Source organism: Clupea harengus, chromosome 8 (assembly GCF_900700415.2).
Source record: "Clupea harengus chromosome 8, Ch_v2.0.2, whole genome shotgun sequence".
Classification (NCBI taxonomy): Eukaryota; Metazoa; Chordata; class Actinopteri; order Clupeiformes; family Clupeidae; genus Clupea; species Clupea harengus.
This window is the reverse complement of record NC_045159.1, coordinates 19,153,312-19,165,411: the sequence shown is the minus strand read 5'-3', so window position 1 is coordinate 19,165,411 and position 12,100 is coordinate 19,153,312.

Here is a 12,100-nt window from a genome sequence, read left to right as displayed (position 1 = left end):
TGAAAGCTATCAGTTTGGTGTGAGATCTAATCAGTGATTGACAGTGTCACTATATTGTGTATCTCCACTCTCCCATACACACACCCTAAAGGTGATCTGGAAAGAAGCTGAAAGAGTAATAGGGTTGAAGAATGAATCTTGAGGATATGAAGTTTTGATGATGGCTATGGCTTTATCCAAGCTATCCCCCCCCCCCCCAAAAAAAACCCTCTTTCATTTACTGTGCTTTGTTTTGTTTTTAATCTGTATATATCATATAACGTGTCCTTGAGGCTGTGAGATACGCCTCCACATTCAGTGTGTTATCACTGTTGATTAGCCCACAGTGCTTGTGTCCCTGACTGCTCCTTGTGTAATGAGGTCAGCACTGGAGACAGCCGTATCTGTAGAAACTAGCTAGCGTCTTTAGCACTCAGCGCATTCACTACAAGATAAGGCACTCTCTGAGATGGGATGATCTTAAATGCATGCTTAATGGGGCTTCCTTCTCTGTAGGGATCCCAGGTAATTGTCAAAAGACTTTTGTATCTTGCTGTCATCATCTTGACAGAGAGGCAGCAGAGGCGTACATTAAAGGAGGAGGGAGCCATGTTTGGCTTGCTCAGTATCTCCATCACTGTCAACTGTCAACCAGATCAGATCAGTTCAAAACATCAGGACACAGTAGATTCACGCATAGAAATGTTGATGCACTGTACGTTTGAATGTGGAAAATGATGTGTACTGTAGATGTGAACTCAAAATCTACACTACACAAAACTAAATGTACACAAACATAGCCTTCACCACACAAACCTATCCACATCGGTTTGTGTGGTGAAGGTTATGTTTGTGTACATTTAGTTTTGTGTAGTGTAGATGTTTGTGTACATTTAGTTTTGTGTCGTGTAGATTTTGAGTGTGGGAATGAAGGTTTGTGCTGTGTAGGAATGTCATGTATAATTGTAGTGTGTAAATGTGAATTGGTTCCTTGTTTGTGTCCCTACAGTATTGGTTTGTTGTGGGATAGTTTTTCATCTCTACTAGCATGAAAGAGATTTCAACCCACATAGCAGATGGTTCTTGGGCAGAATTTGGAACATGTCCCAATCGGCGCTGAATCTGGATCCGCTTCAGATCCACTTCAGATCCACTCCAGATCCGCTTCACATGTTCTCCAGATCCGCTCCAGATCCGCTCCACATGTGCTCCAGATCCGCTTCAATTCCGCTTCAGATCCGTTCCAGATCCGCTCCAGATCCGCTCCAGATCCGCTTCAGATCCGCTTCAGATCCTTTCCAGATGCGCTTCAGATCCGCTCCGGTTTTAGTGCCCATCAAGACAGTTTGATCCACTGCCCCACCCATTATTAGACCGGTGGATCTGAACCCAATGCTATCTAAGACTGAACATGTTTGGATCAGAACCCAATGCTATCTAAGACTGAACATGTTTGGATCAGAACCAAAGGCTATCTAAGACTGAACATGTTTGGATCAGAACCCATTCCTATCTAAGACTGAACATGTTTGGATCAGAACCCAATGCTATCTAAGACTGAACATGTTTGGCCCAAACTGAGACAGACCAGCGCCAACCACTGAGTGCTCGGGTCAGACGTGCCCAGCATGGCCTCCCTCTGCGGAGAAGATGAGTCATCACTGGGCACACAGATGGAGGGAGCGGAGACATCAGTCACACACGGATCAGTACAGACGGACGAACGCGCCACAGACAGATACGGCATGGATCTGGCTTTGAATCAGAGGGAGAACCAGAGAGAGAGAGAGACTCACAGAGAGAAAACGAGACACACAGAAAAACACAGAAAAAGAGAAAGAGGGAGAGGGAGAGTGATACCCTATGTTAGCACCTCCCCAGAATCCCTCACAGGCAGACATGAAGATTCAGGACTTGAACTGACTACACCCTGCATCAACCATCACCAGCCACCCCCAAACCCTCACCGCACCCCAAGGCCCTCGTCCTCGCCCCACCCCCAGATCTACTCCTGGCTATGCCCTGCTCCAGCCCCCATACAGCGCCATGCAAGAGTAACAGCGCACCAGCATCCAGCATCCAGCAGGTACCGAGCTGTGCTGTGAGTAACCCCCCTGCCTTAGGAGTCTAGTGACAGACACAAGCACCCACGGGTTCTAGCCTCCTCGCTAACATGTCTCCCATTCCAGTGGAGAAATGTACTCCCCCAAGTGCCCTAAGCCACCCCCAGATCCCATGCACACCCCGGCCCACTTTAGACCCGACAGCCTTCCCCATGGGCCTCTTAAGGGAGCTGGGTTAGACTGTGGACAACACAGGAAACACGCTCTGCATGAGAGAGGTAGAGGGAGAGAAAGAGGGAGAGAGAAGGAGGGAGAGAGGGAATGAGAGAGGGAGAGGAAGAGGGACAGAAAGAGGGAGAGAGAAAGAGGGAGAGAGGGAATGAGAGAGGGAGAGGAAGAGGGAGAGAGAAAGAGGGAGAGAGGGAGAAAGAGAGGGAGAGGGAGCGAGAGAGGAAGAGGGAGAGAGAGGGAATGAGAGAGGGAGAGGAAGAGGGAGAGAGAGAGAGAGGGGGAGAGGGAGAGAGAGGGAGAAAGAGAGGGAGAGGGAGCGAGAGAGGAAGAGGGAGAGAGGGAATGACAGAGGGAGAGAAAGAGGGAGAGAGAGAGAGGGGGTGAGAGAGGAAAAGGGAGAGAGAGGGGGAGAGGGAGAGGGAGAAAACAGGGGAAAGAGAGTGAAAGAGGGAGAGAGAGAGATAGAGAGAGAGAGAGAGAGATGGAGAGACAGAGAGATGGAGAGAGAGTGAGAGAGAGAGAGAGGAAAAGGAAGAGCGAGAGAGCCAGAAGCCCAAGGAGATCAAGACATTGTTAGTGTGTGGTTAGACACAAGGACAGGGGAAGTTTTGTGAATGTGTGTGTGTGTGAGAGGGAGAGATAGAGGGAGGGAGGGGGAGTCTGCTTCTCAGGGATATGAGGAAGGAATGGACATGACACAGGGTTCAGACAGTCTGTACACACTCACAGGACAAGTATGCACTCACACACACCCACAGGCACATTTAGGCGAACGCACACATACACACACTCAAAAGGCAAGAACTTATAAGTCACTCTGAAAAACACACACCCAGGCATAGATGCAGACCAGTACACACACACACACACACAAAAAATGTAGTCAGTGTGAGTGTCAGGTGAGCCACACGGGCATCAGGTGAGCCCCACAGGCATCAGGTGAGCCACACGGGCGTCAGGTGAGCCACACAGGTAAGCCACACAGGTAAGCCACACAGGTGAGATGCACAGGGAAATCAGCAGAAAGTAGAATACCAGAAGCAGAGGTTAAACACTCCGTCAGCGGAAGCAGCCAAAATGAATGTGGCTGTGACATCCAAAGAGCCAGAGGAACACACACACCCCACCCCCCCCCCCCCCCATCCCCACCCACACACACACACACACACACACACAAACACACACCCCACACACACACACACACAAACACACACCCCACACACACGTTACGCCGTATTATCTTGTCTGAGCACTTACTGTCACCCCTCCTCCTGAGTCTCCCTGTAGGTTGTTTTAAACTCCTTGTATAAATACAGTCAGCTGCTCTTGAATTTCCTTTGGACTCGGCCGTGCGTCTGCAGCTGTGTCACACAAACAGGCTCTAACACACACTCTCTTCTTATGTTATTAGGTAACTGTGTTCTGCAACTGTCCAGTCCTCTAAACTGTACACCGTACTTTTCATTGTAATTACACAGTAACAAGGGTATATAAATCACTGAGTAAGTAAATAAATAAATAAATAATAAAAAATGTGCCTGCCATTTACCTCAAGCATCAATTACCCCCCCATTTCCATCTCTAAACAGCGTATTAATCAAACGCACAAACTTAGCAGGACGCCTTCGACCCCGGTGGCCCATAAAGAATGGGTGTGTCTGCCCTCTGCCTGGCTAATGGGCAGAGTCACCTGCGCCGGGCTCGCCGCCGATAGCCAGACTGATGATGAAGATGATGAGGGACACCTCTCAGTGTTTACAGTTCAGCAGTTAATAAACAAGAAGAAGAGCCACTCAATCTTGTGTGTGTGTGTGTGTGTGTGTGTGTGTGTGTGTATGGAGTAGTGTGTTTGTTTGTTTGTTTGTGTGTGTGGAGTAGTGTGTGTGTGTGTGTTTCTGTGTGTGTGTGTGTGTGTGTATGTGTGTGGAGTAGTGTGTGTGTGTGTGTGTATGTGTGTGTGTTTGGTGTGTGGAGTAGTGTGTGTGTGTGTGTGTGTGTGTGTGTGTGTGTGTGTGTGTGCGTGCACGGTTGTTAATAAATGAGGAGAGGAGCCTCTCAATCTCACACGCTGACAGTTGGAAGAGTTACCTCATGGAGACAGAGGCGAAGGCGAAGGCGAGGGTGGCGGCGAAGGCGAAGGGGAAGGCGGCGGCGGCCCCATCCTGAGCTAAATGAGAGTCGCGTGAGGCCTGCCTGAGGCGCTGTCGATAGAGGGTGGGCTGGAGCCAGCCGAGTCGTAAATACAGCAGTCACTGGTGGCCCCCGCATCACTCACTGCTCAAGCCACACACACAAACAAGCCATTTTGGGGCGCCCCACTCTCTTTCAAAGAGGGTGATAGATTGCTTTAGTGATTATCTTCCGTGGGCATGACAAGGGTTTGAGTTTTCGGTAAATTTCACTACGGTATATATAGTGTGTTGTGGTCTGGAGTTTGGCTGCCGCTGTTGTTGAATTTGCCTTGTGAGGAGAATGTCAGCGTTTGGCTGCCATCGTTACAGTTTTACTTCAAAGGCCTCATCATTGTGCAGCAGCTAGAGTGGGTGTTAGTCTACGGCAGCGGCCGATGAATATTCACGATTTACGCTTTTGGTGGCACTGAAAAAGCACAAAAGAAGCATCATGTTGCTCGTGGGCACTGGTCAAATCAAAGTGGTTTTGATTCGGTGCGAGAGCTGGGCAGTGGAGTCCACTGAGGCTCGGTCCTGAAATTGTTTCATGGTTTTATGGTTGTGGTTCAAAAGCCCAACTGTTTGAATATCATCATTTTCAGTTCACTTGTTAAATTCGTTTATAATGTGCATTAATGTGCTTACACGCAATTAGCCCCTATTTGTGCCACCGTGTGCAATTCATTTGTTTCGCATCAAACAGTTCATACCAGTGTCGTCAGGTCCAATTAACATTCTGACCAGGCCTTAACTCTTGCAGCGAAGCTGAATAATTTCTGAGGACTCAAGCTGGGGTCCTGTACGTGAGAGGGTAGGCTGCAGAGAAGAGGTAGGCACCAATCCAGCCCATACTTTCACAATGAGACAAACCTAAACCTATGTAAATCTATATAGTACAGTATAAAATACAACGTTACTATATCCATAAAATGACTATATAAATCTAGTGTATCTGTTTATTATAGCCCTGTAGTATGCAACACGCTACATGTGTGTGTGTGTGTGTCTCTTTCTTTCTGTCAGGTCATATGGGGCAGTCATATGGGGCAGTCGGACGAGCGCGATACAGACCTGCCGATGTCCTGGGATGAAAGGAGCAGAGCAAACAGCCCTATTAAGGCTCATCACCGCCTCTCTCTTTCTCCCCCCCTCCTCTCTCCCTCTCTCTGTCTCTCTCTCTCTCTCTCTCTCTCTCTCTCTCTCTCTATCTCATCAGCCAGTCAGCGGGTTCTGCGTGAGGGCAGTGTGCTTGGCCAGGTTGCTGCCAGCTGGGTGCGGAGCGGCACGGCGCGGAGTGGAGCGGCTTTTCTCTGCAGCCGTGCTGGGATAAGTGCTGCCGGTCTCTGGATGATATGATTACCTTTAATGAGCCCGGGGGAAATGCAATCGCAATACACAACAACAACAACACAGCCTCGGCAGGGCACAGTGGTCCTAACCCATTACACAACAACAACACACTCTGGGCCCTAACCCACTACACAACAACAACAACAGACTGGGCCCTAACCCACTACACAACAACAACACACTCTGGGCCCTAACCCACTACACAACAACAACACAGTCTGGGCCCTAACCCACTACACAACAACAACAACACAGTCTGGGCCATAACTCACTACACAACAACAACAACAACAACAACACAGTCTGGGCCCTAACCCACTACACAACAACAACAACAACACAGACTGGGCCATAACTCACTACACAACAACAACAACAACAACAACACAGTCTGGGCCATAACCCACTACACAACAACAACAACAACACAGACTGGGCCTAACCCACTACACAACAACAACAACAACAACAACAACACAGTCTTGGCCCTAACCCACTACACAACAACAACACACTCTGGGCCCTAACCCACTACACAACAACAACACACTCTGGGCCCTAACCCACTACACGACAACAACAACAACACAGTCTGGGCCCTAACCCACTACACAACAACAACACAGTCTGGGCCCTAACCCACTACACGACAACAACAACAGACTGGGCCCTAACCCACTACACAACAACAACACAGTCTGGGCCCTAACCCACTACACAACAACAACACAGTCTGGGCCCTAACCCACTACACAACAACAACATAGTCTGGGCCCTAACCCACTACACGACAACAACAACAGACTGGGCCCTAACCCACTACACAACACGGTGGGGCACGGTGGCTCAGTTGCTTGCACTGCTTGCACTGCCGCCTCACAGCAAGAAGGTCATGGGTTCGATTCCCGCATGGGCCGCTGTTGGCTCTGTGGGGCAGGTCCTCCCCAGAGTGCACAGTGCTCAGGTGGGCTATCTCCCGGGCCTTTCTGTGGGGAGTTTGCATGTTCTCCCCGTGTTCACAAGGGGTTTCCTCCACTAAGGACCCCAACAGAAAAAACATGCAAAATAACAGAACACATGTCCATCCCTGACCAAAGATGGACAGTTCACTTCACTTGGTCCCTGGGCGCTACAAGCTGCCCACTGCTGGCCTCTATATATGCACGTGTGTGTTCCAGTGTGTCGTGTGTGCCATTAACAACCTGACAAAGGTCTTAATTAACAACAACAACAACACAGTCTTGGCAGGGCACAGTGGTCCCCTCTCCTCCCTTCCCCCCCCCCACCCCCCCTTCACTCCCCCTCCCCCCTTGTGACGATGTGCCGTCACTACACATGAGTGTGTGCTCTGACTGTCATACCAATGAGCCTGGCTCTTTGGCGTTGCGGTCAGAGTGCATGTTTGGCACCCTGTAGACCCGGGTTCAAGTGTGTGTTTGTGTGTCTTTATGTGTGTGCGGGAGGGGGAGAGGGGATGGCGTGGGGACATGCCCCTGTCCTTTTGGCTCAAAGTTACTCAAGTGTTCATCTTTACTCCCCAGTTGTTTACCTATGTTCCACGCCACCTCAATGGAATGACTGTATCAATAGATTCCTTAGCAAAGCCTTGCTGGTACAGCCGGAATGTAATCTCTTTTAAACAGATTGAAGATTGAACCTTTTTTCACAACCTCCACATTATTTCATGATACGAGTCAGCAGCCACGAGAAACATTAGCAGCAGAGTGAATGTCCTCTCGTACTGTAATCCCCCTCGGCAACATTCCTGGTTGTAAAACCACCAAGACGGTTCCCTTCACGGGCGCTAATTCACACCGTGAGTTATGAATGCACTTATAATGAAGTGGAATCGAGTAACAACATTAGCAATGACCTTGGATCAAGCAGGCCTCATGGAAAGTAGAGAGCACGTGTCTCGTAATGTAATTATTAAGACACTTCTGACAGCTTAGAGTGTGGGGAACATATGCAGGATTTGGCACCCGGTGTGAGGCCGCCTGGAAATCGTCCCCCTGATGTTGGCATCGCTGACGCCGTTCTGTGCCTTTAACACACCGGGACGTGTGGCTCGTGGAGATTTAATGTAGCCTCTTAATGTAGCGTCTGCTCTTCAGCTGCATGCTAACGTTTGAGCATCCCTGAGCAAATGACAGCATGACATCATTTTATCTTTTGTTATGTAAAAGTGTATTAAATACAACCCCGGGAATGAAACAATTAAAAACTTTTGTCAGATGTTCATGCAATCTTTCTTTTTTATTTCATTTCATTTTGCTAAGAAATGTGTAAAAACGGTATTGTTCAAAAACAGAAACAGTGGCATGCATTCAATCCGTCTGGGATGGGGCACACATGAGGGACAAGAGTCTGTCAGAGGGCTTTTATTAATAAGTTTATTGATACAGTCTCACTTGCAACTCAGTTTCATAAATACAAACTGTGTACAGAAAGTATAATAAAGTTAATATAGATAACCGTCCGTACTTCATAGCATTATTTCAATGCTCTACACCCATGTATGTTTTGCATAGAACATGTGAGGATCCTCAGTAAGAGTCATCTTGTCTCCCCGGTGAACAAACCGACGTTAATCCTATGAGGAGCGTGCGTCTCTTAGCCTCCATAGAAATGAACCAGACCCCCCCCACCCCCACCCCCACGGGCCGCTCCAGTCCGAACCCACACAGGCAGAGGGAGGTTAGAATGGAGAGAAAACAGACAGAGCACGGACTGAATTTCATTGATATCCCTGCTTCGACTCGACCCAGGAGAGTGTCAGATCCGCTGTGGCGATAGAGAAAGCAATAAAGCCCCCGATCCTGGCAGAGGAGTGTGTGGACGGCGTGGAGACACATGGTGCTGTTGGGTTGGGATGCTTTTTATTTACATGGGTTTGTAGAGCAGAATGAGAGGCCAGGGGTGGGGGTGGTGGGGGGGGACACGTTGTCCCCCCCTGTGGCCAACGTGTCCTCAAACAGTTTGTGCTTCTTTTCCAGTACACCACACATTTGAGTGAAGTCAAGAGAACATTACGTTTTTACAGAGCAGTCGCACAAAATCAAAGACAGATCAAGTTTAAGCCTGCCTTGACCACCTCAAATGAGTCAGACAGAAAACAGTTTTATTTTCACTCATAATATGAATATGCACACACACACACACACACACACACACAAACAAAAACAACAATTAAAAACAAATGAATGCAGCATTAATTCATAAAGTCCTGCTTTTAACAGTTTTTAACAGAACAGTTAACTGTCAGAGGATGACATTAAGATGTAACAATATCAACAGCATGATATCTGGATAGGATAGACCTGACTTATGAGTTACTGGCTGACGTGAATGAATCAGAATAAAGTCGTGGCGGCCGTGGCGGTCTCGCCAGACTCCACACAGGCCTGTGTGCCATAGGAGAGGCAGTGTGCCGGGCAACTCTTTCATCTCAAGCAGCTCCACACATCTGAGCACGCCATGACAAGACAATCAGCCGCACTGTGTGTTGTTTTGCCTCAACGATGCCTTCATGTATGTTTGTTTTTGTTTGTTCTGTTTTTTGATATTTCTCTGAGCCCTTTAGATTCTGTTGCCCCTCCTAGCCATGTGACCTTGACCAAAGGGCAGAAATAGGGTTCGTAGTGTTGCAAGGGTTCGTGACCATACACACTTCTTCTGAAAGGACTGTTTATGTAATGCCATGTATTACCAGCTGAGCAAAATCATTTATTTTAAATGACCAACTGTGGCATATGGGATGGTTCATCACACTGAATAAAAAGCCCAAAGCCCAAAGGTGATTTTTCAAAACTATAATTGATATCCCCCATTTGGATAACATGTGAGGCAACAAAATATAAACAGAAACAATTATATCAATAATAATATCAACAACATCTATCTTGTCAACTCCTAAAAGGACAGTACCAGGGCAGATCCCCTCATATCCAGCACTCCCAGACAGCTGCAGGCCCTGCCATGACATGAGTGAGGCTCTACGTCTGCCCCATAGCCACGGCACCTTCCTCCGCCCTTTGGTAGGCTTAGCAACGAGGCCGGTGTTGGACGTCAGCCGGTGCATGCTGGTCTGCAGTGTCTGCATGTTTATTATCCTCATCCTCATCGCCTCGGCAACAGTGTGAAAACTGGGACCTGACAGGAGCATCGGACTGCAGCTCAACACGGCTTCACATCAAAAAGAAAATAACTTTTCATGATATATATAACTAATGCATGTTAACATTAAAGCTTGATATCTAGTGTTATTCTCTGCTTGATTTAAAATTCAGTTCAAACGCTGTTTTTGTTCCTTTGACCTGAACATGGAGACAGCAGCATGTCCTCACTCTCTCACTCTCTCTCCGTCTCTCACTCTCACTCTCACTCTCTCTCACTCTGGTGATGTCTGGGACGAGGGACCTGAGGGGGGGTCCACAGAGCCGTGGCAGCAAGGACCCATCCTGTCATGTCACTGTCTGATGCTTTAAGAAGACAGCCGGGGAGACTCAGGTAACACTGTACCTGAAACCCCCTGTCATAAGACTGCCATAAAGTCATCGCAGCAGATGCCATGACCTGTCAGCTGTCATGATGAGAATAGATATCCAAAGGGTTCAGGTGCAGTCTCAGTGGAGAGGAGAGAAGGAGAGGACAGGAGAGGAGAGGAGAGCAGGGGAGAGGAGAGGAGAGGAGGGGAGGAGAGGAGAGGAGAGGAGAGGAGAGGAGAGGGAGGAGAGGAGAGGAGAGGAGAGGAGAGGAGAGGAGAGGAGACGAGGGGAGGAGAGGAGAGGAGAGCAGGCGAGAGGAGAGGAGAGGAGAGGAGAGCAGGGGAGAGGAGAGGAGAGGAGAGGAGAGGAAAGGGGAGGAGAGGAGAGGAGAGGAGAGGAGAGGAACGCTGTAGGAGATCAGAAGTCAGAAGGGATTTCTGGTTGTGTCTCAGTTTCGATCACTTCATAAGGGCAGGACAGAGATGGGGAGGAGGGGATGGAGAGAGAGAGATATGGAGAGAGAGAGGAGAAAGAGGGATGGAGACTGAGAAAGAGAGAAGGAATGGCACAAAAGTGCAGAACAAAACAAGATTTGAAATAAGCACTGAAAACACTGCAAACACCCACGTAAAGGTCTTTCAACCAGCAAGAAGTGGATGGGTAAATGAATATGGAACACTACTGGGTTCTCTCTCTGTGTGTGTGTGTTTGTGTGTGTGAGTGTGTGTATATGTGTCAACACACACACACACACACACACACACACACACACAACACACACATACAGCCATGAAGAGTGATGTGTATATATACAGCAGTGAAGATCAAAACAACCCTCCCCATCACTTCTCACTTTCGATCATGTAAAATAAGTCAGCAAATCTGAAGTAAAGGGAATGAAACAGTTCTGTCTCCTGCTAAATTTGTGACCTGCTGAGCTAAGGGAAAATACAGACACAGGTGGGCTTGCAGGTGGGAGTTTGATTACATTACAACCTTCACACATCCATTTGAAGGCATTAAAACCTTCACACATCCATTTGAATGCATTAGAGTTGATCCACATCATTTCCCTTTCAAAAGTTTCCCTTTGGAGCCAAACATCACCTCCCTCAGATGGTAGCCCGCTCTGGGACAGACTCAGCCTGGATATGATGGAGGCCAGACCTTAGCCGGATATGATGGAAGCCCGACCTCAGCCGGATAGAGGCCAGACCTCAGCCAGATATGATGGAGGCCAGACCTTAGCCGGCTATGATGGAGGCCAGACCTTAGCCGGCTATGATGGAGGCCCGACCTCAGCCGGAGCTGAGTTCCTACAGTTCCTCCCTGTCATGTTGTGTGTAGACTGCTGCAGTCTGGGGTTACTCATCACACTTAAAGGCCACGTTTGATGGCTGCTTTTGGCAGAGCTTTGGGCCAGTCATTCACCGCCATTCACACTCCGGCCAGACAGGGCCGTGCTCGTCTCCGCCGCCGCTGTAACCTGCTGCTCCCCGGTGGCCTGCAGGGGGCACTAAATGCTGTTTTAATCTGAACATGGCTGTTTCTGAGGGGGACTACCCACCATTGAGAAAAGATGCGAGACTGCTGAGGGTGATACAAGAGACCAGTCGGCTCATTGGAACAGCACTGCAGACAGCAACACACACAAAGAATACATAAACATACTTAAACACCCAAGCACGAATAAATACAAAATAAAATGCACTCTTTTCTTTTCCTTTCCTTTTTTTTTGTGTCAAAAACTGAGAGAGAATCAGTGGGACGTGCTTCTCCTTTGCCTCAAGAGCACTGAAGATAAGGCACAGGCGCTAGT